We start from the raw sequence: 26437 nt of genomic DNA on the forward strand, positions 1-26437 counted from the left end.
CAGGCACAGGACTTCTGCTGCTGCTGACTAAATGGCCTCCTTAATTGGATCATTTGAGTAGCCAGCACACCTGTGCAGGTAGGGCATGACATGATAGGCAGCTGCCTTGATAGCGGGTGGGTGCTGAATGTTCCTAATTGACAAAATAAGATTAATGCTTATGAAGAAATATAAAATCTCATCCCTTCCCCAATATCGCGCCACACCCCTACCCCTTAATTCCCTGGTTGAACGTGATGGACATATGTCTTTTTTCGACCGTACTAACTATGTAACTATGTAACATAACATGGGGGGGGGGGGGGGGGTCTCCTGGCTGTTCACACAGGTGTGTCATTGCTGTACATTGACCATGCATTGCTTCTGTGGTATTGCAAAGGCAAAGACAAATGCTTCCAGCCATCCATTGCACTAATGGATTGGTCATCAGCTGGCTGTCTATGTCCCGCATCAATATAGACCAAAGTACAGAGGGTTAGGCTATGCTATTGTGCACCTACCTGATGCATCAGAAGGTGCGAGGCCCTTGCTAAATTCTGTGCACAGACTTTGAGATCTATGCTTTAGACTGTATCTAAACCTGCTCCAACATGGACTGACATTCTGGCCTACTTTCAGCCGATGCGACTTGTCTGTCGCTGAACAGTCGCTTTTTATGTATTCAGCACCTATGTATAATGTTGTAAAAATGCTCTAGAAGCTAAAGTCGCAGAAATGTCACACATATTTGGCCTGCAACTTTCTGTGCGACAAATTCAGACAGGAAAAATCAGTATAAATCCTTAGAAAATTATCCCCCAGTGTCTCCATCTGCTGGCGGTATTGAATAAGCATTGCTGCACTGATGGGGTATGCATTAGACGAAAAAAAAGAAGAAAAAGAAGAATAATACGCCCAGAAAAGAGGCGAAAAGGAGAAAAACGTAAAAAAACGTGAAAAAAAAGTAAGAGGAAGAGAAGGGAAAAAAAGGTGGAAATGGGTTTAAAAGTGATTTCGGCGGAGAAATATATATATATATATATATATATATATATATATATATATATGCGCACACACACACATAGATATAAACGTATTCTCCGTTGAGATATTGCAGCCGCTGCTGTGTCCAGGCCCAGGAGCCTTAGCACTGTGCTGTGATGTCACTCAATACCACTGACATCACTAGGTGTAAACAACATCTCTCCTTTGCTGTGTATGTGACTATGGAGCTGTTTGGTGATGTCGTCTATTACGGCCTTCATAGAAGCAACAGGAGATTGTTGCATCCATCTTGAACCCTCAGAACTACAGTGCTATGATGTCACTCACTTCCACAGGCCTTGCAGAGTGTAAACAACAACAACCCAGCTTTGTTGTGTATGTAACCAAAGGGATTTGTGATGTCACCTAGAACCTTCACAGCAGCGACAGCTTTATGAGGAGCATCAGCACTGCTCTGCCTGAGCAGAACCATCACCGCCATAGGTTGTCAAATAACCCGGATTTAACCCACACAGGTAAGTCCAATGGGGTGCAGGCATGTCCTCTATGCTTACAGCTTCCCGTGGGTGTTGGTTTGATACCGTTTGGGGACAGCCAAGGAGGCATCTGCAGGCAACAAAGGTAGGTGTGTGCTTGTGTGTGTGTTTCCTATGCAGATCCTAAGCCCAGTGTCACATGCAAGTAGGAGGAGTAAGAAGGGTTCCTGGCAAATCCGGGTTATGGATTGCATTTAAAAAGGCCCCGTGGGAGTGCAATGGGCCCCTGTCTTGCTGCTTAGCAATAATGGTATGGGTTTAGGTTCTGCTGTGTGTACTGGTGGTTGACTGCCCCCCAGCCCAGAGTGTGCATGGAAAATTGTCTGGCAGCCTCCCTGACAGCAAGCAGTGATAGTGCCCATGAAGGGGACCTTGTTGGGCCCGCCCCTTTCACGGTTATCGCTTCTCGGCCTTTTGGCTAAGATCAAGTGTAGTATCTGTTCTTATCAGTTTAATATCTGATACGTCCCCTATCTGGGGACCATATATTAAATGGATTTTTGAGAACGGGGGCCGATTTCGAAGCTTGCTTCCGTCGCCCTATGCATTGACCCGATATGGCAGTATCTTCGGGTACAGTGCACCACCCCCTTACAGGGTTAAAAAGAAAGATTCCTACTTTCATTGCTACCTGCTTGCTGGCTAGCCAGCTAGCCAGCCCTGTGGGCCTTGCTGCTGCTGCAGCCAAAAAACAAAAGGTGGTGCTGCTGCTGCTTCTGCTGCTTCTGCTTGTGTCTGGCCCCTGTTGGAGCGTCCAGGCACAGGACTTCTGCTGCTGCTGACTAAATGGCCTCCTTAATTGGATCATTTGAGTAGCCAGCACACCTGTGCAGGTAGGGCATGACATGATAGGCAGCTGCCTTGATAGCGGGTGGGTGCTGAATGTTCCTAATTGACAAAATAAGATTAATGCTTATGAAGAAATATAAAATCTCATCCCTTCCCCAATATCGCGCCACACCCCTACCCCTTAATTCCCTGGTTGAACGTGATGGACATATGTCTTTTTTCGACCGTACTAACTATGTAACTATGTAACATAACATGGGGGGGGGGGGGGGGGGGTCTCCTGGCTGTTCACACAGGTGTGTCATTGCTGTACATTGACCATGCATTGCTTCTGTGGTATTGCAAAGGCAAAGACAAATGCTTCCAGCCATCCATTGCACTAATGGATTGGTCATCAGCTGGCTGTCTATGTCCCGCATCAATATAGACCAAAGTACAGAGGGTTAGGCTATGCTATTGTGCACCTACCTGATGCATCAGAAGGTGCGAGGCCCTTGCTAAATTCTGTGCACAGACTTTGAGATCTATGCTTTAGACTGTATCTAAACCTGCTCCAACATGGACTGACATTCTGGCCTACTTTCAGCCGATGCGACTTGTCTGTCGCTGAACAGTCGCTTTTTATGTATTCAGCACCTATGTATAATGTTGTAAAAATGCTCTAGAAGCTAAAGTCGCAGAAATGTCACACATATTTGGCCTGCAACTTTCTGTGCGACAAATTCAGACAGGAAAAATCAGTATAAATCCTTAGAAAATTATCCCCCAGTGTCTCCATCTGCTGGCGGTATTGAATAAGCATTGCTGCACTGATGGGGTATGCATTAGACGAAAAAAAAGAAGAAAAAGAAGAATAATACGCCCAGAAAAGAGGCGAAAAGGAGAAAAACGTAAAAAAACGTGAAAAAAAAGTAAGAGGAAGAGAAGGGAAAAAAAGGTGGAAATGGGTTTAAAAGTGATTTCGGCGGAGAAATATATATATATATATATATATATATATATATATATATATATATATATGCGCACACACACACATAGATATAAACGTATTCTCCGTTGAGATATTGCAGCCGCTGCTGTGTCCAGGCCCAGGAGCCTTAGCACTGTGCTGTGATGTCACTCAATACCACTGACATCACTAGGTGTAAACAACATCTCTCCTTTGCTGTGTATGTGACTATGGAGCTGTTTGGTGATGTCGTCTATTACGGCCTTCATAGAAGCAACAGGAGATTGTTGCATCCATCTTGAACCCTCAGAACTACAGTGCTATGATGTCACTCACTTCCACAGGCCTTGCAGAGTGTAAACAACAACAACCCAGCTTTGTTGTGTATGTAACCAAAGGGATTTGTGATGTCACCTAGAACCTTCACAGCAGCGACAGCTTTATGAGGAGCATCAGCACTGCTCTGCCTGAGCAGAACCATCACCGCCATAGGTTGTCAAATAACCCGGATTTAACCCACACAGGTAAGTCCAATGGGGTGCAGGCATGTCCTCTATGCTTACAGCTTCCCGTGGGTGTTGGTTTGATACCGTTTGGGGACAGCCAAGGAGGCATCTGCAGGCAACAAAGGTAGGTGTGTGCTTGTGTGTGTGTTTCCTATGCAGATCCTAAGCCCAGTGTCACATGCAAGTAGGAGGAGTAAGAAGGGTTCCTGGCAAATCCGGGTTATGGATTGCATTTAAAAAGGCCCCGTGGGAGTGCAATGGGCCCCTGTCTTGCTGCTTAGCAATAATGGTATGGGTTTAGGTTCTGCTGTGTGTACTGGTGGTTGACTGCCCCCCAGCCCAGAGTGTGCATGGAAAATTGTCTGGCAGCCTCCCTGACAGCAAGCAGTGATAGTGCCCATGAAGGGGACCTTGTTGGGCCCGCCCCTTTCACGGTTATCGCTTCTCGGCCTTTTGGCTAAGATCAAGTGTAGTATCTGTTCTTATCAGTTTAATATCTGATACGTCCCCTATCTGGGGACCATATATTAAATGGATTTTTGAGAACGGGGGCCGATTTCGAAGCTTGCTTCCGTCGCCCTATGCATTGACCCGATATGGCAGTATCTTCGGGTACAGTGCACCACCCCCTTACAGGGTTAAAAAGAAAGATTCCTACTTTCATTGCTACCTGCTTGCTGGCTAGCCAGCTAGCCAGCCCTGTGGGCCTTGCTGCTGCTGCAGCCAAAAAACAAAAGGTGGTGCTGCTGCTGCTTCTGCTGCTTCTGCTTGTGTCTGGCCCCTGTTGGAGCGTCCAGGCACAGGACTTCTGCTGCTGCTGACTAAATGGCCTCCTTAATTGGATCATTTGAGTAGCCAGCACACCTGTGCAGGTAGGGCATGACATGATAGGCAGCTGCCTTGATAGCGGGTGGGTGCTGAATGTTCCTAATTGACAAAATAAGATTAATGCTTATGAAGAAATATAAAATCTCATCCCTTCCCCAATATCGCGCCACACCCCTACCCCTTAATTCCCTGGTTGAACGTGATGGACATATGTCTTTTTTCGACCGTACTAACTATGTAACTATGTAACATAACATGGGGGGGGGGTCTCCTGGCTGTTCACACAGGTGTGTCATTGCTGTACATTGACCATGCATTGCTTCTGTGGTATTGCAAAGGCAAAGACAAATGCTTCCAGCCATCCATTGCACTAATGGATTGGTCATCAGCTGGCTGTCTATGTCCCGCATCAATATAGACCAAAGTACAGAGGGTTAGGCTATGCTATTGTGCACCTACCTGATGCATCAGAAGGTGCGAGGCCCTTGCTAAATTCTGTGCACAGACTTTGAGATCTATGCTTTAGACTGTATCTAAACCTGCTCCAACATGGACTGACATTCTGGCCTACTTTCAGCCGATGCGACTTGTCTGTCGCTGAACAGTCGCTTTTTATGTATTCAGCACCTATGTATAATGTTGTAAAAATGCTCTAGAAGCTAAAGTCGCAGAAATGTCACACATATTTGGCCTGCAACTTTCTGTGCGACAAATTCAGACAGGAAAAATCAGTATAAATCCTTAGAAAATTATCCCCCAGTGTCTCCATCTGCTGGCGGTATTGAATAAGCATTGCTGCACTGATGGGGTATGCATTAGACGAAAAAAAAGAAGAAAAAGAAGAATAATACGCCCAGAAAAGAGGCGAAAAGGAGAAAAACGTAAAAAAACGTGAAAAAAAAGTAAGAGGAAGAGAAGGGAAAAAAAGGTGGAAATGGGTTTAAAAGTGATTTCGGCGGAGAAATATATATATATATATATATATATATATATATATATATATATATATATATGCGCACACACACACATAGATATAAACGTATTCTCCGTTGAGATATTGCAGCCGCTGCTGTGTCCAGGCCCAGGAGCCTTAGCACTGTGCTGTGATGTCACTCAATACCACTGACATCACTAGGTGTAAACAACATCTCTCCTTTGCTGTGTATGTGACTATGGAGCTGTTTGGTGATGTCGTCTATTACGGCCTTCATAGAAGCAACAGGAGATTGTTGCATCCATCTTGAACCCTCAGAACTACAGTGCTATGATGTCACTCACTTCCACAGGCCTTGCAGAGTGTAAACAACAACAACCCAGCTTTGTTGTGTATGTAACCAAAGGGATTTGTGATGTCACCTAGAACCTTCACAGCAGCGACAGCTTTATGAGGAGCATCAGCACTGCTCTGCCTGAGCAGAACCATCACCGCCATAGGTTGTCAAATAACCCGGATTTAACCCACACAGGTAAGTCCAATGGGGTGCAGGCATGTCCTCTATGCTTACAGCTTCCCGTGGGTGTTGGTTTGATACCGTTTGGGGACAGCCAAGGAGGCATCTGCAGGCAACAAAGGTAGGTGTGTGCTTGTGTGTGTGTTTCCTATGCAGATCCTAAGCCCAGTGTCACATGCAAGTAGGAGGAGTAAGAAGGGTTCCTGGCAAATCCGGGTTATGGATTGCATTTAAAAAGGCCCCGTGGGAGTGCAATGGGCCCCTGTCTTGCTGCTTAGCAATAATGGTATGGGTTTAGGTTCTGCTGTGTGTACTGGTGGTTGACTGCCCCCCAGCCCAGAGTGTGCATGGAAAATTGTCTGGCAGCCTCCCTGACAGCAAGCAGTGATAGTGCCCATGAAGGGGACCTTGTTGGGCCCGCCCCTTTCACGGTTATCGCTTCTCGGCCTTTTGGCTAAGATCAAGTGTAGTATCTGTTCTTATCAGTTTAATATCTGATACGTCCCCTATCTGGGGACCATATATTAAATGGATTTTTGAGAACGGGGGCCGATTTCGAAGCTTGCTTCCGTCGCCCTATGCATTGACCCGATATGGCAGTATCTTCGGGTACAGTGCACCACCCCCTTACAGGGTTAAAAAGAAAGATTCCTACTTTCATTGCTACCTGCTTGCTGGCTAGCCAGCTAGCCAGCCCTGTGGGCCTTGCTGCTGCTGCAGCCAAAAAACAAAAGGTGGTGCTGCTGCTGCTTCTGCTGCTTCTGCTTGTGTCTGGCCCCTGTTGGAGCGTCCAGGCACAGGACTTCTGCTGCTGCTGACTAAATGGCCTCCTTAATTGGATCATTTGAGTAGCCAGCACACCTGTGCAGGTAGGGCATGACATGATAGGCAGCTGCCTTGATAGCGGGTGGGTGCTGAATGTTCCTAATTGACAAAATAAGATTAATGCTTATGAAGAAATATAAAATCTCATCCCTTCCCCAATATCGCGCCACACCCCTACCCCTTAATTCCCTGGTTGAACGTGATGGACATATGTCTTTTTTCGACCGTACTAACTATGTAACTATGTAACATAACATGGGGGGGGGGGGGGGGGGGTCTCCTGGCTGTTCACACAGGTGTGTCATTGCTGTACATTGACCATGCATTGCTTCTGTGGTATTGCAAAGGCAAAGACAAATGCTTCCAGCCATCCATTGCACTAATGGATTGGTCATCAGCTGGCTGTCTATGTCCCGCATCAATATAGACCAAAGTACAGAGGGTTAGGCTATGCTATTGTGCACCTACCTGATGCATCAGAAGGTGCGAGGCCCTTGCTAAATTCTGTGCACAGACTATGAGATCTATGCTTTAGACTGTATCTAAACCTGCTCCAACATGGACTGACATTCTGGCCTACTTTCAGCCGATGCGACTTGTCTGTCGCTGAACAGTCGCTTTTTATGTATTCAGCACCTATGTATAATGTTGTAAAAATGCTCTAGAAGCTAAAGTCGCAGAAATGTCACACATATTTGGCCTGCAACTTTCTGTGCGACAAATTCAGACAGGAAAAATCAGTATAAATCCTTAGAAAATTATCCCCCAGTGTCTCCATCTGCTGGCGGTATTGAATAAGCATTGCTGCACTGATGGGGTATGCATTAGACGAAAAAAAAGAAGAAAAAGAAGAATAATACGCCCAGAAAAGAGGCGAAAAGGAGAAAAACGTAAAAAAACGTGAAAAAAAAGTAAGAGGAAGAGAAGGGAAAAAAAGGTGGAAATGGGTTTAAAAGTGATTTCGGCGGAGAAATATATATATATATATATATATATATATATATATATATATATATATATATGCGCACACACACACATAGATATAAACGTATTCTCCGTTGAGATATTGCAGCCGCTGCTGTGTCCAGGCCCAGGAGCCTTAGCACTGTGCTGTGATGTCACTCAATACCACTGACATCACTAGGTGTAAACAACATCTCTCCTTTGCTGTGTATGTGACTATGGAGCTGTTTGGTGATGTCGTCTATTACGGCCTTCATAGAAGCAACAGGAGATTGTTGCATCCATCTTGAACCCTCAGAACTACAGTGCTATGATGTCACTCACTTCCACAGGCCTTGCAGAGTGTAAACAACAACAACCCAGCTTTGTTGTGTATGTAACCAAAGGGATTTGTGATGTCACCTAGAACCTTCACAGCAGCGACAGCTTTATGAGGAGCATCAGCACTGCTCTGCCTGAGCAGAACCATCACCGCCATAGGTTGTCAAATAACCCGGATTTAACCCACACAGGTAAGTCCAATGGGGTGCAGGCATGTCCTCTATGCTTACAGCTTCCCGTGGGTGTTGGTTTGATACCGTTTGGGGACAGCCAAGGAGGCATCTGCAGGCAACAAAGGTAGGTGTGTGCTTGTGTGTGTGTTTCCTATGCAGATCCTAAGCCCAGTGTCACATGCAAGTAGGAGGAGTAAGAAGGGTTCCTGGCAAATCCGGGTTATGGATTGCATTTAAAAAGGCCCCGTGGGAGTGCAATGGGCCCCTGTCTTGCTGCTTAGCAATAATGGTATGGGTTTAGGTTCTGCTGTGTGTACTGGTGGTTGACTGCCCCCCAGCCCAGAGTGTGCATGGAAAATTGTCTGGCAGCCTCCCTGACAGCAAGCAGTGATAGTGCCCATGAAGGGGACCTTGTTGGGCCCGCCCCTTTCACGGTTATCGCTTCTCGGCCTTTTGGCTAAGATCAAGTGTAGTATCTGTTCTTATCAGTTTAATATCTGATACGTCCCCTATCTGGGGACCATATATTAAATGGATTTTTGAGAACGGGGGCCGATTTCGAAGCTTGCTTCCGTCGCCCTATGCATTGACCCGATATGGCAGTATCTTCGGGTACAGTGCACCACCCCCTTACAGGGTTAAAAAGAAAGATTCCTACTTTCATTGCTACCTGCTTGCTGGCTAGCCAGCTAGCCAGCCCTGTGGGCCTTGCTGCTGCTGCAGCCAAAAAACAAAAGGTGGTGCTGCTGCTGCTGCTTCTGCTGCTTCTGCTTGTGTCTGGCCCCTGTTGGAGCGTCCAGGCACAGGACTTCTGCTGCTGCTGACTAAATGGCCTCCTTAATTGGATCATTTGAGTAGCCAGCACACCTGTGCAGGTAGGGCATGACATGATAGGCAGCTGCCTTGATAGCGGGTGGGTGCTGAATGTTCCTAATTGACAAAATAAGATTAATGCTTATGAAGAAATATAAAATCTCATCCCTTCCCCAATATCGCGCCACACCCCTACCCCTTAATTCCCTGGTTGAACGTGATGGACATATGTCTTTTTTCGACCGTACTAACTATGTAACTATGTAACATAACATGGGGGGGGGGGGGGGGGGGTCTCCTGGCTGTTCACACAGGTGTGTCATTGCTGTACATTGACCATGCATTGCTTCTGTGGTATTGCAAAGGCAAAGACAAATGCTTCCAGCCATCCATTGCACTAATGGATTGGTCATCAGCTGGCTGTCTATGTCCCGCATCAATATAGACCAAAGTACAGAGGGTTAGGCTATGCTATTGTGCACCTACCTGATGCATCAGAAGGTGCGAGGCCCTTGCTAAATTCTGTGCACAGACTTTGAGATCTATGCTTTAGACTGTATCTAAACCTGCTCCAACATGGACTGACATTCTGGCCTACTTTCAGCCGATGCGACTTGTCTGTCGCTGAACAGTCGCTTTTTATGTATTCAGCACCTATGTATAATGTTGTAAAAATGCTCTAGAAGCTAAAGTCGCAGAAATGTCACACATATTTGGCCTGCAACTTTCTGTGCGACAAATTCAGACAGGAAAAATCAGTATAAATCCTTAGAAAATTATCCCCCAGTGTCTCCATCTGCTGGCGGTATTGAATAAGCATTGCTGCACTGATGGGGTATGCATTAGACGAAAAAAAAGAAGAAAAAGAAGAATAATACGCCCAGAAAAGAGGCGAAAAGGAGAAAAACGTAAAAAAACGTGAAAAAAAAGTAAGAGGAAGAGAAGGGAAAAAAAGGTGGAAATGGGTTTAAAAGTGATTTCGGCGGAGAAATATATATATATATATATATATATATATATATATATATATATATATATGCGCACACACACACATAGATATAAACGTATTCTCCGTTGAGATATTGCAGCCGCTGCTGTGTCCAGGCCCAGGAGCCTTAGCACTGTGCTGTGATGTCACTCAATACCACTGACATCACTAGGTGTAAACAACATCTCTCCTTTGCTGTGTATGTGACTATGGAGCTGTTTGGTGATGTCGTCTATTACGGCCTTCATAGAAGCAACAGGAGATTGTTGCATCCATCTTGAACCCTCAGAACTACAGTGCTATGATGTCACTCACTTCCACAGGCCTTGCAGAGTGTAAACAACAACAACCCAGCTTTGTTGTGTATGTAACCAAAGGGATTTGTGATGTCACCTAGAACCTTCACAGCAGCGACAGCTTTATGAGGAGCATCAGCACTGCTCTGCCTGAGCAGAACCATCACCGCCATAGGTTGTCAAATAACCCGGATTTAACCCACACAGGTAAGTCCAATGGGGTGCAGGCATGTCCTCTATGCTTACAGCTTCCCGTGGGTGTTGGTTTGATACCGTTTGGGGACAGCCAAGGAGGCATCTGCAGGCAACAAAGGTAGGTGTGTGCTTGTGTGTGTGTTTCCTATGCAGATCCTAAGCCCAGTGTCACATGCAAGTAGGAGGAGTAAGAAGGGTTCCTGGCAAATCCGGGTTATGGATTGCATTTAAAAAGGCCCCGTGGGAGTGCAATGGGCCCCTGTCTTGCTGCTTAGCAATAATGGTATGGGTTTAGGTTCTGCTGTGTGTACTGGTGGTTGACTGCCCCCCAGCCCAGAGTGTGCATGGAAAATTGTCTGGCAGCCTCCCTGACAGCAAGCAGTGATAGTGCCCATGAAGGGGACCTTGTTGGGCCCGCCCCTTTCACGGTTATCGCTTCTCGGCCTTTTGGCTAAGATCAAGTGTAGTATCTGTTCTTATCAGTTTAATATCTGATACGTCCCCTATCTGGGGACCATATATTAAATGGATTTTTGAGAACGGGGGCCGATTTCGAAGCTTGCTTCCGTCGCCCTATGCATTGACCCGATATGGCAGTATCTTCGGGTACAGTGCACCACCCCCTTACAGGGTTAAAAAGAAAGATTCCTACTTTCATTGCTACCTGCTTGCTGGCTAGCCAGCTAGCCAGCCCTGTGGGCCTTGCTGCTGCTGCAGCCAAAAAACAAAAGGTGGTGCTGCTGCTGCTGCTTCTGCTGCTTCTGCTTGTGTCTGGCCCCTGTTGGAGCGTCCAGGCACAGGACTTCTGCTGCTGCTGACTAAATGGCCTCCTTAATTGGATCATTTGAGTAGCCAGCACACCTGTGCAGGTAGGGCATGACATGATAGGCAGCTGCCTTGATAGCGGGTGGGTGCTGAATGTTCCTAATTGACAAAATAAGATTAATGCTTATGAAGAAATATAAAATCTCATCCCTTCCCCAATATCGCGCCACACCCCTACCCCTTAATTCCCTGGTTGAACGTGATGGACATATGTCTTTTTTAGACCGTACTAACTATGTAACTATGTAACATAACATGGGGGGGGGGGGGGGGGTCTCCTGGCTGTTCACACAGGTGTGTCATTGCTGTACATTGACCATGCATTGCTTCTGTGGTATTGCAAAGGCAAAGACAAATGCTTCCAGCCATCCATTGCACTAATGGATTGGTCATCAGCTGGCTGTCTATGTCCCGCATCAATATAGACCAAAGTACAGAGGGTTAGGCTATGCTATTGTGCACCTACCTGATGCATCAGAAGGTGCGAGGCCCTTGCTAAATTCTGTGCACAGACTTTGAGATCTATGCTTTAGACTGTATCTAAACCTGCTCCAACATGGACTGACATTCTGGCCTACTTTCAGCCGATGCGACTTGTCTGTCGCTGAACAGTCGCTTTTTATGTATTCAGCACCTATGTATAATGTTGTAAAAATGCTCTAGAAGCTAAAGTCGCAGAAATGTCACACATATTTGGCCTGCAACTTTCTGTGCGACAAATTCAGACAGGAAAAATCAGTATAAATCCTTAGAAAATTATCCCCCAGTGTCTCCATCTGCTGGCGGTATTGAATAAGCATTGCTGCACTGATGGGGTATGCATTAGACGAAAAAAAAGAAGAAAAAGAAGAATAATACGCCCAGAAAAGAGGCGAAAAGGAGAAAAACGTAAAAAAACGTGAAAAAAAAGTAAGAGGAAGAGAAGGGAAAAAAAGGTGGAAATGGGTTTAAAAGTGATTTCGGCGGAGAAATATATATATATATATATATATATATATATATATATATATATATATATATATATATGCGCACACACACACATAGATATAAACGTATTCTCCGTTGAGATATTGCAGCCGCTGCTGTGTCCAGGCCCAGGAGCCTTAGCACTGTGCTGTGATGTCACTCAATACCACTGACATCACTAGGTGTAAACAACATCTCTCCTTTGCTGTGTATGTGACTATGGAGCTGTTTGGTGATGTCGTCTATTACGGCCTTCATAGAAGCAACAGGAGATTGTTGCATCCATCTTGAACCCTCAGAACTACAGTGCTATGATGTCACTCACTTCCACAGGCCTTGCAGAGTGTAAACAACAACAACCCAGCTTTGTTGTGTATGTAACCAAAGGGATTTGTGATGTCACCTAGAACCTTCACAGCAGCGACAGCTTTATGAGGAGCATCAGCACTGCTCTGCCTGAGCAGAACCATCACCGCCATAGGTTGTCAAATAACCCGGATTTAACCCACACAGGTAAGTCCAATGGGGTGCAGGCATGTCCTCTATGCTTACAGCTTCCCGTGGGTGTTGGTTTGATACCGTTTGGGGACAGCCAAGGAGGCATCTGCAGGCAACAAAGGTAGGTGTGTGCTTGTGTGTGTGTTTCCTATGCAGATCCTAAGCCCAGTGTCACATGCAAGTAGGAGGAGTAAGAAGGGTTCCTGGCAAATCCGGGTTATGGATTGCATTTAAAAAGGCCCCGTGGGAGTGCAATGGGCCCCTGTCTTGCTGCTTAGCAATAATGGTATGGGTTTAGGTTCTGCTGTGTGTACTGGTGGTTGACTGCCCCCCAGCCCAGAGTGTGCATGGAAAATTGTCTGGCAGCCTCCCTGACAGCAAGCAGTGATAGTGCCCATGAAGGGGACCTTGTTGGGCCCGCCCCTTTCACGGTTATCGCTTCTCGGCCTTTTGGCTAAGATCAAGTGTAGTATCTGTTCTTATCAGTTTAATATCTGATACGTCCCCTATCTGGGGACCATATATTAAATGGATTTTTGAGAACGGGGGCCGATTTCGAAGCTTGCTTCCGTCGCCCTATGCATTGACCCGATATGGCAGTATCTTCGGGTACAGTGCACCACCCCTGTCACGATGCCGGCTGGCAGGTAGTGGATCCTCTGTGCCAGAGAGGGATTGGCGTGGACCGTGCTAGAGGATCGGTTCTAAGTCACTACTGGTTTTCACCAGAGCCCGCCGCAAAGCGGGATGGTCTTGCTGCGGCGGTAGTGACCAGGTCGTATCCCCTAGCAACGGCTCAACCTCTCTGGCTGCTGAAGATAGGCGCGGTACAAGGGAGTAGACAGAAGCAAGGTCGGACGTAGCAGAAGGTCGGGGCAGGCAGCAAGGATCGTAGTCAGGGGCAACGGCAGAAGGTCTGGAATCACAGGCAAGGAACACACAAGGAACGCTTTCACTGGCACTAGGGCAACAAGATCCGGCGAGGGAGTGAAGGGAAGTGAGGTGATATAGGGAAGTGCACAGGTGTAAACACTAATTGGAACCACTGCACCAATCAGCGGTGCAGTGGCCCTTTAAATCGCAAAGACCCCGGCGCGCGCGCGCCCTAGGGAGCGGGGCCGCGCGCGCCGGGGACAGAACTGACGGGGAGCGAGTAAGGTACGGGAGCCGGGGTGCGCATCGCGAGCGGGCGCTACCCGCATCGCGAATCGCATCCCGGCCGGAGGTAGTAACGCAGCGCCCCGGGTCCGTGGAACCGACCGGGGCGCTGCAGTGAGGGAAGTGTAGCGAGCGCTCCGGGGAGGAGCGGGGACCCGGAGCGCTCGGCGTAACAGTACCCCCCCCCTTGGGTCTCCCCCTCTTCTTGGGGCCTGAGAACCTGAGGATCAGACTTTTGTCCAGGATATTGTCCTCAGGTTCCCAGGACCTCTCTTCTGGACCACAACCCTCCCAATCCACTAAAAAAAAAGTTCTTCCCCTGACCTTTTTAGAGGCCAAAATCTCTTTGACAGAGAAGATGTCCGAGGAGCCGGAAACAGGAGTGGGAGGAACAGATTTAGGAGAAAAACGGTTGAGGATGAGAGGTTTAAGAAGAGAGACGTGAAAGGCATTAGGGATACGAAGAGAAGGAGGAAGAAGAAGTTTGTAAGAGACAGGATTAATTTGACACAAAACTTTAAAAGGACCAAGATAGCGTGGTCCCAACTTATAGCTCGGACACGGAAACGGACATATTTAGCGGAGAGCCATACCTTGTCTCCAGGGGAAAAAATGGGAGGAGCTCTTCTTTTCTTATCTGCGAATCTCTTCATGCGAGAAGAAGCCTGTAAGAGAGAATTTTGGGTCTCTTTCCATATGGTGGAAAGATCACGAGAAATTTCATCCACAGCGGGCAGACCAGAGGGCAAGGGGGTAGGAGGGGGGGAAGAGGGTGACGGCCGTACACCACGAAAAACGGAGATTTGGAGGAAGATTCAGAGATTCTGAAATTATACGAGAATTCGGCCCAAGGTAGAAGATCTGCCCAGTCATCCTGGCGGGAGGAAACAAAATGTCGTAAATAGTCACCCAAGATCTGGTTAATTCTCTCTACTTGTCCATTGGATTGAGGATGGTATGCAGAAGAAAAATTTAATTTAATCTTGAGTTGTTTACAGAGAGCCCTCCAGAATTTAGACACAAATTGGACGCCTCTATCCGAGACGATCTGTGTAGGCAACCCGTGAAGACGAAAAATGTGTACAAAAAATTGTTTAGCCAACTGAGGCGCTGAAGGAAGACCAGGAAGAGGGATGAAATGTGCCATTTTGGAGAATCGATCAACGACCACCCAAATAACAGTGTTGCCATGGGATGGGGGTAAGTCAGTAATAAAATCCATACCAATCAGAGACCAAGGTTGTTCGGGGACAGGTAGAGGATGAAGAAAACCAGCGGGCTTCTGGCGAGGAGTCTTATCCCGGGCACAGATAGTGCAGGCTCGCACAAAGTCCACCACATCAGTCTCTAGAGTCGGCCACCAATAGAAGCGAGAGATGAGTTGCACAGATTTCTTGATGCCCGCATGACCTGCGAGATGGGAGGAGTGACCCCATTTGAGGATCCCAAGGCGTTGGCGTGGAGAAACAAAGGTCTTTCCTGGAGGAGTTTGCCTGATGGAGGCTGGAGAAGTGGAAATCAGGCAGTCAGGAGGAATGATGTGTTGAGGAGAGAGTTCAATTTCAGAGGCATCTGAGGAACGAGAGAGAGCATCGGCCCTAATGTTTTTATCAGCAGGCCGAAAGTGAATTTCAAAATTAAATCGGGCAAAGAACAGAGACCACCTGGCCTGACGAGGATTCAGCCGTTGGGCAGACTGGAGGTAGGAGAGGTTCTTGTGATCGGTGTAAATAATAACTGGAAATCTTGATCCCTCCAGCAGATGCCTCCATTCCTCAAGTGCTAATTTAATGGCTAGAAGCTCTCGATCCCCGATGGAGTAGTTCCTCTCCGCCGGAGAGAAGGTCCTGGAAAAAAAACCACAAGTAACAGCATGCCCGGAAGAGTTTTTTTGTAGAAGGACAGCTCCAGCTCCCACTGAGGAGGCATCAACCTCCAATAGGAAGGGTTTAGATGGGTCAGGTCTGGAGAGCACGGGAGCCGAAGAAAAGGCAGACTTGAGTCGTTTAAAGGCGTCTTCCGCTTGAGGAGGCCAAGACTTGGGATCGGCATTTTTTTTTGTTAAAGCCACAATAGGAGCCACAATGGTAGAAAAATGTGGAATAAATTGCCTGTAATAATTGGCGAACCCCAAAAAACGTTGGATGGCACGGAGTCCGGAGGGGCGTGGCCAATCTAAGACGGCAGAGAGTTTATCTGGGTCCATTTGTAGTCCCTGGCCAGAGACCAAGTATCCTAGAAAAGGAAGAGATTGGCATTCAAACAGACATTTCTCTATTTTGGCATAGAGTTGATTATCACGAAGTCTCTGAAGAACCATACGGACATGCTGGCGGTGTTCTTCAAGATTGGCAGAAAAAATCAGGATATCGTCCAGATATACAACAACACAGGAGTATAGTAGATCACGAAAAATTTCATTAACAAAGTCTTGGAAGACGGCAGGGGCGTTGCATAGACCAAAGGGCATGACCAGATACTCAAAGTGTCCATCTCTGGTGTTAAATGCCGTTTTCCATTCATCCCCCTCTCTGATGCGGATGAGATTATAAGCACCTCTTAAGTCCAGTTTGGTAAAAATATGGGCACCTTGGAGACGATCAAAGAGTTCAGAGATGAGGGGAAGGGGGTAGCGGTTCTTAACCGTGATTTTATTAAGACCGCGGTAGTCAATGCAAGGACGTAGAGAGCCATCTTTTTTGGACACAAAGAAAAATCCGGCTCCGGCAGGAGAGGAGGATTTACGGATAAAGCCCTTTTTTAAATTTTCTTGGACGTATTCAGACATGGCAAGAGTCTCTGGGACGGACAGAGGATAGATTCTGCCCCGGGGTGGAGTAGTGCCCGGGAGGAGGTCAATGGGACAATCATAAGGCCTGTGAGGAGGTAGAGTCTCAGCTTGTTTTTTGCAAAAAACGTCCGCAAAGTCCATATAGGCCTTAGGGAGACCGGTTACATGAGGAAGCACAGGGACACGGCAAGGTTTACTGGGAACCGGTTTTAAGCAGTCCTTGGAACAAGAGGGCCCCCAACTCTTGATCTCCCCAGTGGACCAATCCAGGATTGGGGAATGGAGTTGAAGCCAGGGAAGTCCAAGAAGGATTTCAGAAGTGCAATTGGGGAGGACCAACAGTTCAATCCTCTCGTGATGAGATCCGATGCACATTAGAAGGGGCTCCGTGCGGAAACGTATAGTACAGTCCAATCTTTCATTGTTTACACAATTGATGTAGAGGGGTCTGGCGAGACTGGTCACCGGGATGTTGAACCTGTTGACGAGAGAGGCTAAGATGAAATTTCCTGCAGATCCAGAGTCCAAGAAGGCCACAGCAGAGAAGGAGAAGGCAGAGGCAGACATCCGCACAGGCACAGTAAGACGTGGAGAAGCAGAGTAGACATCAAGGACTGTCTCACCATTGTGCGGAGTCAGCGGACGTCTTTCCAGGCGGGGAGGACGGATAGGACAATCCTTCAGGAAGTGTTCGGTACTAGCACAGTACAGGCAGAGATTCTCCATGCGGCGTCGTGTCCTCTCTTGGGGTGTCAGGCGAGACCGGTCGACCTGCATAGCCTCCACGGCGGGAGGCACAGGAACAGATTGCAGGGGACCAGAGGAGAGAGGAGCCGGGGAGAAGAAACGCCTCGTGCGAACAGAGTCCATATCCTGGCGGAGCTCCTGACGCCGTTCGGAAAAACGCATGTCAATGCGAGTGGCAAGATGGATGAGTTCATGTAGGTTAGCAGGGATTTCTCGTGCGGCCAGAACATCTTTAATGTTGCTGGATAGGCCTTTTTTAAAGGTCGCGCAGAGTGCCTCATTATTCCAGGATAATTCTGAAGCAAGGGTACGGAACTGTACGGCATACTCGCCAACGGAAGAATTACCCTGGACCAGGTTCAACAGGGCAGTCTCAGCAGAAGAGGCTCGGGCAGGTTCCTCAAAGACACTTCGAATCTCCGAGAAGAAGGAGTGTACAGAGGCAGTGACGGGGTCATTGCGGTCCCAGAGCGGTGTGGCCCAAGCCAGGGCTTTTCCAGACAGCAGGCTGACTACGAAAGCCACCTTAGACCTTTCAGTGGGGAACTGGTCCGACATCATCTCCAAGTGTAATGAACATTGGGAAAGAAAGCCACGGCAAAACTTAGAGTCCCCATCAAATTTATCCGGCAAGGATAGTCGTATTCCAGAAGCGGCCACTCGCTGCGGAGGAGGTACAGGAGCTGGCGGAGGAGATGATTGCTGGAGCTGTGGTAGTAACTGTTGTAGCATAACAGTCAGTTGAGACAGCTGTTGGCCTTGTTGCGCAATCTGTTGTGACTGCTGGGCGACCACCGTGGTGAGGTCAGCGACAACTGGCAGAGGAACTTCAGCGGGATCCATGGCCGGATCTACTGTCACGATGCCGGCTGGCAGGTAGTGGATCCTCTGTGCCAGAGAGGGATTGGCGTGGACCGTGCTAGAGGATCGGTTCTAAGTCACTACTGGTTTTCACCAGAGCCCGCCGCAAAGCGGGATGGTCTTGCTGCGGCGGTAGTGACCAGGTCGTATCCCCTAGCAACGGCTCAACCTCTCTGGCTGCTGAAGATAGGCGCGGTACAAGGGAGTAGACAGAAGCAAGGTCGGACGTAGCAGAAGGTCGGGGCAGGCAGCAAGGATCGTAGTCAGGGGCAACGGCAGAAGGTCTGGAATCACAGGCAAGGAACACACAAGGAACGCTTTCACTGGCACTAGGGCAACAAGATCCGGCGAGGGAGTGAAGGGGAAGTGAGGTGATATAGGGAAGTGCACAGGTGTAAACACTAATTGGAACCACTGCACCAATCAGCGGTGCAGTGGCCCTTTAAATCGCAAAGACCCGGCGCGCGCGCGCCCTAGGGAGCGGGGCCGCGCGCGCCGGGACAGAACTGACGGGGAGCGAGTAAGGTACGGGAGCCGGGGTGCGCATCGCGAGCGGGCGCTACCCGCATCGCGAATCGCATCCCGGCCGGAGGTAGTAACGCAGCGCCCCGGGTCCGTGGAACCGACCGGGGCGCTGCAGTGAGGGAAGTGTAGCGAGCGCTCCGGGGAGGAGCGGGGACCCGGAGCGCTCGGCGTAACAACCCCCTTACAGGGTTAAAAAGAAAGATTCTTACTTTCATTGCTACCTGCTTGCTGGCTAGCCAGCTAGCCAGCCCTGTGGGCCTTGCTGCTGCTGCAGCCAAAAAACAAAAGGTGGTGCTGCTGCTGCTTCTGCTGCTTCTGCTTGTGTCTGGCCCCTGTTGGAGCGTCCAGGCACAGGACTTCTGCTGCTGCTGACTAAATGGCCTCCTTAATTGGATCATTTGAGTAGCCAGCACACCTGTGCAGGTAGGGCATGACATGATAGGCAGCTGCCTTGATAGCGGGTGGGTGCTGAATGTTCCTAATTGACAAAATAAGATTAATGCTTATGAAGAAATATAAAATCTCATCCCTTCCCCAATATCGCGCCACACCCCTACCCCTTAATTCCCTGGTTGAACGTGATGGACATATGTCTTTTTTCGACCGTACTAACTATGTAACTATGTAACATAACATGGGGGGGGGGGGGGGGGGGGGGTCTCCTGGCTGTTCACACAGGTGTGTCATTGCTGTACATTGACCATGCATTGCTTCTGTGGTATTGCAAAGGCAAAGACAAATGCTTCCAGCCATCCATTGCACTAATGGATTGGTCATCAGCTGGCTGTCTATGTCCCGCATCAATATAGACCAAAGTACAGAGGGTTAGGCTATGCTATTGTGCACCTACCTGATGCATCAGAAGGTGCGAGGCCCTTGCTAAATTCTGTGCACAGACTTTGAGATCTATGCTTTAGACTGTATCTAAACCTGCTCCAACATGGACTGACATTCTGGCCTACTTTCAGCCGATGCGACTTGTCTGTCGCTGAACAGTCGCTTTTTATGTATTCAGCACCTATGTATAATGTTGTAAAAATGCTCTAGAAGCTAAAGTCGCAGAAATGTCACACATATTTGGCCTGCAACTTTCTGTGCGACAAATTCAGACAGGAAAAATCAGTATAAATCCTTAGAAAATTATCCCCCAGTGTCTCCATCTGCTGGCGGTATTGAATAAGCATTGCTGCACTGATGGGGTATGCATTAGACGAAAAAAAAGAAGAAAAAGAAGAATAATACGCCCAGAAAAGAGGCGAAAAGGAGAAAAACGTAAAAAAACGTGAAAAAAAAGTAAGAGGAAGAGAAGGGAAAAAAAGGTGGAAATGGGTTTAAAAGTGATTTCGGCGGAGAAATATATATATATATATATATATATATATATATATATATATATATGCGCACACACACACATAGATATAAACGTATTCTCCGTTGAGATATTGCAGCCGCTGCTGTGTCCAGGCCCAGGAGCCTTAGCACTGTGCTGTGATGTCACTCAATACCACTGACATCACTAGGTGTAAACAACATCTCTCCTTTGCTGTGTATGTGACTATGGAGCTGTTTGGTGATGTCGTCTATTATGGCCTTCATAGAAGCAACAGGAGATTGTTGCATCCATCTTGAACCCTCAGAACTACAGTGCTATGATGTCACTCACTTCCACAGGCCTTGCAGAGTGTAAACAACAACAACCCAGCTTTGTTGTGTATGTAACCAAAGGGATTTGTGATGTCACCTAGAACCTTCACAGCAGCGACAGCTTTATGAGGAGCATCAGCACTGCTCTGCCTGAGCAGAACCATCACCGCCATAGGTTGTCAAATAACCCGGATTTAACCCACACAGGTAAGTCCAATGGGGTGCAGGCATGTCCTCTATGCTTACAGCTTCCCGTGGGTGTTGGTTTGATACCGTTTGGGGACAGCCAAGGAGGCATCTGCAGGCAACAAAGGTAGGTGTGTGCTTGTGTGTGTGTTTCCTATGCAGATCCTAAGCCCAGTGTCACATGCAAGTAGGAGGAGTAAGAAGGGTTCCTGGCAAATCCGGGTTATGGATTGCATTTAAAAAGGCCCCGTGGGAGTGCAATGGGCCCCTGTCTTGCTGCTTAGCAATAATGGTATGGGTTTAGGTTCTGCTGTGTGTACTGGTGGTTGACTGCCCCCCAGCCCAGAGTGTGCATGGAAAATTGTCTGGCAGCCTCCCTGACAGCAAGCAGTGATAGTGCCCATGAAGGGGACCTTGTTGGGCCCGCCCCTTTCACGGTTATCGCTTCTCGGCCTTTTGGCTAAGATCAAGTGTAGTATCTGTTCTTATCAGTTTAATATCTGATACGTCCCCTATCTGGGGACCATATATTAAATGGATTTTTGAGAACGGGGGCCGATTTCGAAGCTTGCTTCCGTCGCCCTATGCATTGACCCGATATGGCAGTATCTTCGGGTACAGTGCACCACCCCCTTACAGGGTTAAAAAGAAAGATTCCTACTTTCATTGCTACCTGCTTGCTGGCTAGCCAGCTAGCCAGCCCTGTGGGCCTTGCTGCTGCTGCAGCCAAAAAACAAAAGGTGGTGCTGCTGCTGCTTCTGCTGCTTCTGCTTGTGTCTGGCCCCTGTTGGAGCGTCCAGGCACAGGACTTCTGCTGCTGCTGACTAAATGGCCTCCTTAATTGGATCATTTGAGTAGCCAGCACACCTGTGCAGGTAGGGCATGACATGATAGGCAGCTGCCTTGATAGCGGGTGGGTGCTGAATGTTCCTAATTGACAAAATAAGATTAATGCTTATGAAGAAATATAAAATCTCATCCCTTCCCCAATATCGCGCCACACCCCTACCCCTTAATTCCCTGGTTGAACGTGATGGACATATGTCTTTTTTCGACCGTACTAACTATGTAACTATGTAACATAACATGGGGGGGGGGGGGGGGGGTCTCCTGGCTGTTCACACAGGTGTGTCATTGCTGTACATTGACCATGCATTGCTTCTGTGGTATTGCAAAGGCAAAGACAAATGCTTCCAGCCATCCATTGCACTAATGGATTGGTCATCAGCTGGCTGTCTATGTCCCGCATCAATATAGACCAAAGTACAGAGGGTTAGGCTATGCTATTGTGCACCTACCTGATGCATCAGAAGGTGCGAGGCCCTTGCTAAATTCTGTGCACAGACTTTGAGATCTATGCTTTAGACTGTATCTAAACCTGCTCCAACATGGACTGACATTCTGGCCTACTTTCAGCCGATGCGACTTGTCTGTCGCTGAACAGTCGCTTTTTATGTATTCAGCACCTATGTATAATGTTGTAAAAATGCTCTAGAAGCTAAAGTCGCAGAAATGTCACACATATTTGGCCTGCAACTTTCTGTGCGACAAATTCAGACAGGAAAAATCAGTATAAATCCTTAGAAAATTATCCCCCAGTGTCTCCATCTGCTGGCGGTATTGAATAAGCATTGCTGCACTGATGGGGTATGCATTAGACGAAAAAAAAAGAAGAAAAAGAAGAATAATACGCCCAGAAAAGAGGCGAAAAGGAGAAAAACGTAAAAAAACGTGAAAAAAAAGTAAGAGGAAGAGAAGGGAAAAAAAGGTGGAAATGGGTTTAAAAGTGATTTCGGCGGAGAAATATATATATATATATATATATATATATATATATATATATATATGCGCACACACACACATAGATATAAACGTATTCTCCGTTGAGATATTGCAGCCGCTGCTGTGTCCAGGCCCAGGAGCCTTAGCACTGTGCTGTGATGTCACTCAATACCACTGACATCACTAGGTGTAAACAACATCTCTCCTTTGCTGTGTATGTGACTATGGAGCTGTTTGGTGATGTCGTCTATTACGGCCTTCATAGAAGCAACAGGAGATTGTTGCATCCATCTTGAACCCTCAGAACTACAGTGCTATGATGTCACTCACTTCCACAGGCCTTGCAGAGTGTAAACAACAACAACCCAGCTTTGTTGTGTATGTAACCAAAGGGATTTGTGATGTCACCTAGAACCTTCACAGCAGCGACAGCTTTATGAGGAGCATCAGCACTGCTCTGCCTGAGCAGAACCATCACCGCCATAGGTTGTCAAATAACCCGGATTTAACCCACACAGGTAAGTCCAATGGGGTGCAGGCATGTCCTCTATGCTTACAGCTTCCCGTGGGTGTTGGTTTGATACCGTTTGGGGACAGCCAAGGAGGCATCTGCAGGCAACAAAGGTAGGTGTGTGCTTGTGTGTGTGTTTCCTATGCAGATCCTAAGCCCAGTGTCACATGCAAGTAGGAGGAGTAAGAAGGGTTCCTGGCAAATCCGGGTTATGGATTGCATTTAAAAAGGCCCCGTGGGAGTGCAATGGGCCCCTGTCTTGCTGCTTAGCAATAATGGTATGGGTTTAGGTTCTGCTGTGTGTACTGGTGGTTGACTGCCCCCCAGCCCAGAGTGTGCATGGAAAATTGTCTGGCAGCCTCCCTGACAGCAAGCAGTGATAGTGCCCATGAAGGGGACCTTGTTGGGCCCGCCCCTTTCACGGTTATCGCTTCTCGGCCTTTTGGCTAAGATCAAGTGTAGTATCTGTTCTTATCAGTTTAATATCTGATACGTCCCCTATCTGGGGACCATATATTAAATGGATTTTTGAGAACGGGGGCCGATTTCGAAGCTTGCTTCCGTCGCCCTATGCATTGACCCGATATGGCAGTATCTTCGGGTACAGTGCACCACCCCCTTACAGGGTTAAAAAGAAAGATTCCTACTTTCATTGCTACCTGCTTGCTGGCTAGCCAGCTAGCCAGCCCTGTGGGCCTTGCTGCTGCTGCAGCCAAAAAACAAAAGGTGGTGCTGCTGCTGCTTCTGCTGCTTCTGCTTGTGTCTGGCCCCTGTTGGAGCGTCCAGGCACAGGACTTCTGCTGCTGCTGACTAAATGGCCTCCTTAATTGGATCATTTGAGTAGCCAGCACACCTGTGCAGGTAGGGCATGACATGATAGGCAGCTGCCTTGATAGCGGGTGGGTGCTGAATGTTCCTAATTGACAAAATAAGATTAATGCTTATGAAGAAATATAAAATCTCATCCCTTCCCCAATATCGCGCCACACCCCTACCCCTTAATTCCCTGGTTGAACGTGATGGACATATGTCTTTTTTCGACCGTACTAACTATGTAACTATGTAACATAACATGGGGGGGGGGGGGGTCTCCTGGCTGTTCACACAGGTGTGTCATTGCTGTACATTGACCATGCATTGCTTCTGTGGTATTGCAAAGGCAAAGACAAATGCTTCCAGCCATCCATTGCACTAATGGATTGGTCATCAGCTGGCTGTCTATGTCCCGCATCAATATAGACCAAAGTACAGAGGGTTAGGCTATGCTATTGTGCACCTACCTGATGCATCAGAAGGTGCGAGGCCCTTGCTAAATTCTGTGCACAGACTTTGAGATCTATGCTTTAGACTGTATCTAAACCTGCTCCAACATGGACTGACATTCTGGCCTACTTTCAGCCGATGCGACTTGTCTGTCGCTGAACAGTCGCTTTTTATGTATTCAGCACCTATGTATAATGTTGTAAAAATGCTCAAATGCTCTAGAAGCTAAAGTCGCAGAAATGTCACACATATTTGGCCTGCAACTTTCTGTGCGACAAATTCAGACAGGAAAAATCAGTATAAATCCTTAGAAAATTATCCCCCAGTGTCTCCATCTGCTGGCGGTATTGAATAAGCATTGCTGCACTGATGGGGTATGCATTAGACGAAAAAAAAGAAGAAAAAGAAGAATAATACGCCCAGAAAAGAGGCGAAAAGGAGAAAAACGTAAAAAAACGTGAAAAAAAAGTAAGAGGAAGAGAAGGGAAAAAAAGGTGGAAATGGGTTTAAAAGTGATTTCGGCGGAGAAATATATATATATATATATATATATATATATATATATATATATATATATATATATATATGCGCACACACACACATAGATATAAACGTATTCTCCGTTGAGATATTGCAGCCGCTGCTGTGTCCAGGCCCAGGAGCCTTAGCACTGTGCTGTGATGTCACTCAATACCACTGACATCACTAGGTGTAAACAACATCTCTCCTTTGCTGTGTATGTGACTATGGAGCTGTTTGGTGATGTCGTCTATTACGGCCTTCATAGAAGCAACAGGAGATTGTTGCATCCATCTTGAACCCTCAGAACTACAGTGCTATGATGTCACTCACTTCCACAGGCCTTGCAGAGTGTAAACAACAACAACCCAGCTTTGTTGTGTATGTAACCAAAGGGATTTGTGATGTCACCTAGAACCTTCACAGCAGCGACAGCTTTATGAGGAGCATCAGCACTGCTCTGCCTGAGCAGAACCATCACCGCCATAGGTTGTCAAATAACCCGGATTTAACCCACACAGGTAAGTCCAATGGGGTGCAGGCATGTCCTCTATGCTTACAGCTTCCCGTGGGTGTTGGTTTGATACCGTTTGGGGACAGCCAAGGAGGCATCTGCAGGCAACAAAGGTAGGTGTGTGCTTGTGTGTGTGTTTCCTATGCAGATCCTAAGCCCAGTGTCACATGCAAGTAGGAGGAGTAAGAAGGGTTCCTGGCAAATCCGGGTTATGGATTGCATTTAAAAAGGCCCCGTGGGAGTGCAATGGGCCCCTGTCTTGCTGCTTAGCAATAATGGTATGGGTTTAGGTTCTGCTGTGTGTACTGGTGGTTGACTGCCCCCCAGCCCAGAGTGTGCATGGAAAATTGTCTGGCAGCCTCCCTGACAGCAAGCAGTGATAGTGCCCATGAAGGGGACCTTGTTGGGCCCGCCCCTTTCACGGTTATCGCTTCTCGGCCTTTTGGCTAAGATCAAGTGTAGTATCTGTTCTTATCAGTTTAATATCTGATACGTCCCCTATCTGGGGACCATATATTAAATGGATTTTTGAGAACGGGGGCCGATTTCGAAGCTTGCTTCCGTCGCCCTATGCATTGACCCGATATGGCAGTATCTTCGGGTACAGTGCACCACCCCCTTACAGGGTTAAAAAGAAAGATTCCTACTTTCATTGCTACCTGCTTGCTGGCTAGCCAGCTAGCCAGCCCTGTGGGCCATGCTGCTGCTGCAGCCAAAAAACAAAAGGTGGTGCTGCTGCTGCTTCTGCTGCTTCTGCTTGTGTCTGGCCCCTGTTGGAGCGTCCAGGCACAGGACTTCTGCTGCTGCTGACTAAATGGCCTCCTTAATTGGATCATTTGAGTAGCCAGCACACCTGTGCAGGTAGGGCATGACATGATAGGCAGCTGCCTTGATAGCGGGTGGGTGCTGAATGTTCCTAATTGACAAAATAAGATTAATGCTTATGAAGAAATATAAAATCTCATCCCTTCCCCAATATCGCGCCACACCCCTACCCCTTAATTCCCTGGTTGAACGTGATGGACATATG

General features: G+C 47.6%; 9 non-coding genes across 9 annotated transcripts; all 9 read left to right on the top strand.

The window, feature by feature from the left end:
* The first annotated feature begins 1918 nt into the window (after nucleotides 1–1918).
* LOC130324059 (U2 spliceosomal RNA) lies at nucleotides 1919–2109 on the top strand. Its single transcript, XR_008869202.1, has one exon. It is a non-coding gene; the product is annotated as a U2 spliceosomal RNA (small nuclear RNA).
* Nucleotides 2110–4201: 2092 nt separating this feature from the next.
* On the top strand, nucleotides 4202–4392 carry LOC130324069 (U2 spliceosomal RNA). Its single transcript, XR_008869211.1, has one exon. It is a non-coding gene; the product is annotated as a U2 spliceosomal RNA (small nuclear RNA).
* A 2085-nt stretch (nucleotides 4393–6477) lies between these two features.
* On the top strand, nucleotides 6478–6668 carry LOC130324070 (U2 spliceosomal RNA). The gene has a single exon (XR_008869212.1). It is a non-coding gene; the product is annotated as a U2 spliceosomal RNA (small nuclear RNA).
* Nucleotides 6669–8762: 2094 nt separating this feature from the next.
* Nucleotides 8763–8953, top strand: LOC130324071 (U2 spliceosomal RNA). The gene has a single exon (XR_008869213.1). It is a non-coding gene; the product is annotated as a U2 spliceosomal RNA (small nuclear RNA).
* A 2095-nt stretch (nucleotides 8954–11048) lies between these two features.
* Nucleotides 11049–11239, top strand: LOC130324072 (U2 spliceosomal RNA). The gene has a single exon (XR_008869214.1). It is a non-coding gene; the product is annotated as a U2 spliceosomal RNA (small nuclear RNA).
* A 2101-nt stretch (nucleotides 11240–13340) lies between these two features.
* On the top strand, nucleotides 13341–13531 carry LOC130324066 (U2 spliceosomal RNA). Its single transcript, XR_008869208.1, has one exon. It is a non-coding gene; the product is annotated as a U2 spliceosomal RNA (small nuclear RNA).
* A 7727-nt stretch (nucleotides 13532–21258) lies between these two features.
* LOC130324060 (U2 spliceosomal RNA) lies at nucleotides 21259–21449 on the top strand. The gene has a single exon (XR_008869203.1). It is a non-coding gene; the product is annotated as a U2 spliceosomal RNA (small nuclear RNA).
* Nucleotides 21450–23537: 2088 nt separating this feature from the next.
* Nucleotides 23538–23728, top strand: LOC130324061 (U2 spliceosomal RNA). The gene has a single exon (XR_008869204.1). It is a non-coding gene; the product is annotated as a U2 spliceosomal RNA (small nuclear RNA).
* A 2105-nt stretch (nucleotides 23729–25833) lies between these two features.
* Nucleotides 25834–26024, top strand: LOC130324062 (U2 spliceosomal RNA). Its single transcript, XR_008869205.1, has one exon. It is a non-coding gene; the product is annotated as a U2 spliceosomal RNA (small nuclear RNA).
* Nucleotides 26025–26437: the final 413 nt, after the last annotated feature.

This window comes from Hyla sarda, unplaced genomic scaffold (assembly GCF_029499605.1).
Source record: "Hyla sarda isolate aHylSar1 unplaced genomic scaffold, aHylSar1.hap1 scaffold_2582, whole genome shotgun sequence".
NCBI classification, from domain to species: Eukaryota; Metazoa; Chordata; class Amphibia; order Anura; family Hylidae; genus Hyla; species Hyla sarda.